The sequence below is a fragment of the Trichechus manatus genome, unplaced genomic scaffold, assembly GCF_000243295.1.
Source record: "Trichechus manatus latirostris isolate Lorelei unplaced genomic scaffold, TriManLat1.0 scaffold00057, whole genome shotgun sequence".
In the NCBI taxonomy this organism is placed as follows: Eukaryota; Metazoa; Chordata; class Mammalia; order Sirenia; family Trichechidae; genus Trichechus; species Trichechus manatus.
This window is the reverse complement of record NW_004443993.1, coordinates 8845501-8847394: the sequence shown is the minus strand read 5'-3', so window position 1 is coordinate 8847394 and position 1894 is coordinate 8845501. Positions and strand designations below refer to the sequence as shown.

Here is a 1894-nt window from a genome sequence, read left to right as displayed (position 1 = left end):
GATAGTCATCCAAACAATTTGTTGACTAAATTGCTTTAAAAAAACATTAGACTGGACTATAAAACATAAAATAATACTCTGAAGAGTGTGCTTCTTAGTTCAAGCAGATACATGAGACAAAATGGGCGGCTCCTGTCCAGCGGCAGGATGAGAAGGCAGGAAGGGACAGGAGCTGGTTGAATGAACACAAGAAACTCGGGGTGGAAAGGAGGAGCATGCTGTCACATTGTAGGGACAGCAACTAGTGTCACATAACAATATGTGTATAAACTTTTGTATAAGAAATTAACTTGAGCTGTAAACTTTCACCTAAAACACAATAATAATAATAATAAAAGAAGATATACATCTATACGGTTAATTGTAAATTGGGAGAATTATAATTGCATGATAATTTGCAGTGGCAAATTTACTTAAAGTAAAATTTCTTTCTCTGCTTACGCATGCTTTTTCATTTGAACTCCTATCTACTAAAAATAATTTATTCTTAGAACTGTGTTCTTAATTATTCTGAGGTAGTTATGAAGATACAAGTCGAAAAACAGCTTTACCTCACATATTCCTTTGGAAGGGACTGACAGAAAGGAGGGTAGAGGGTCTTCCTCCAAAAGTCTAAAGAAAAAATAATAATTTGAGGGGGTTCCTATTTAGTGGAGGTCAAGGTTTAGATCATCGTGCATAAAATTCATTAACTATTCAATGAAGAAGAAAGCAAAAGAAGAGAAAAATTAAGTCAGGATGCTGGAGACAGGGTTTGCTAGTTAAGAATTTTGGAAACTTTTTAAATATTAAATGTGAATTTTTGACAAGGGGCAAACTAGATTAAATTTTGACAGAGAAAATAGTGGAATTGATAAAGGCTACAAGGAAACTTTTTACTTCTTTTTTTAATTTTAGATCTTTCGAAACTTTTTATACTTTTTTTGGTTTTTAAGTGCTTAAATAACGTTGAATTATAATTGGCACACAGTAACCAAGGGTTTTGTTTTTTAGGTATAAAACAAACAAGACCACTGCCGTCGAGTCCATTTTAACTCATAGCAACCCATAAGGGCAGAGCAGAACTGTCCCATAAGGGTTTCCAAGGAGCGGCTGGTGGATTTGAACTTCTGACCTGGTGGTTAGCAGTGGAGCTCCTAACCGCTGCGCCACCAGGGCTCCTAGAGCTAGCATGGATGCTTCGAATTGCAGAAGTTGGTTGCAGGCCATACAGTGGAGGAGAGGCTTGGTAAGAACTGCCAAATGTTGAGACAGGCTCAGTTTGACCAAGCTGCGGAGTTAACTGAGGTCTAGTTAGTTACAACTGTAATGGTATAGAAAACATGAGGGAAATCCAACGGTGTGGCTGCGTGAAGATCCCCAGTTCAGTGTAGCCAGAACGATTCTCTCCATTGTCAGAATTTCAGACGAAATGACATGCATAGAAACTATCTTTTGCCAACACTTTCAGTACTGAAATTCTCTCATCTCCCCAACAGCTGATGGCAATACAACTGCAGTGTTTTAGGCAGGCCTTTACAGTAGCTAAAAATCTGTCCAAAAGAATGCTAGCCAGCGCAAGGGTTTCTGGGTAAAGGTTGACTCAGTCCTTGAGTTTGGCCAGCCCCTGAATCACTTCATCTCTGGGATGGAGACACATTCCGATCTGCGGGCATTTGGGGTACATTCACCTTCCACAGTTCCCTAGAGATGGCTTTTTCCAACAGGGAAGACAGTCTCTGGTTTGCGAAAGGTTCTGGAAACTTCGTGATATCCTTTGGATCGGCCTGTCACCCAGTTTGATGCAGCTACCTTCTCCTCCTCCTCTTCCTCTTCCTCCTCCTCCTCCTCCCCCGCACAGCTGCAGCGTCACAGTGGTGATGCGTGGTCACCCGCGGGCCGCTTATCATCTTGT

General features: G+C 40.7%; 1 pseudogene; it reads right to left on the bottom strand.

Annotated features, from left to right (window-relative positions):
* Window positions 1-1166: 1166 nt before the first annotated feature.
* Window positions 1167-1894, bottom strand: part of LOC101349809 (cyclin-I-like) — an 8398-nt pseudogene continuing 7670 nt past the window's right edge.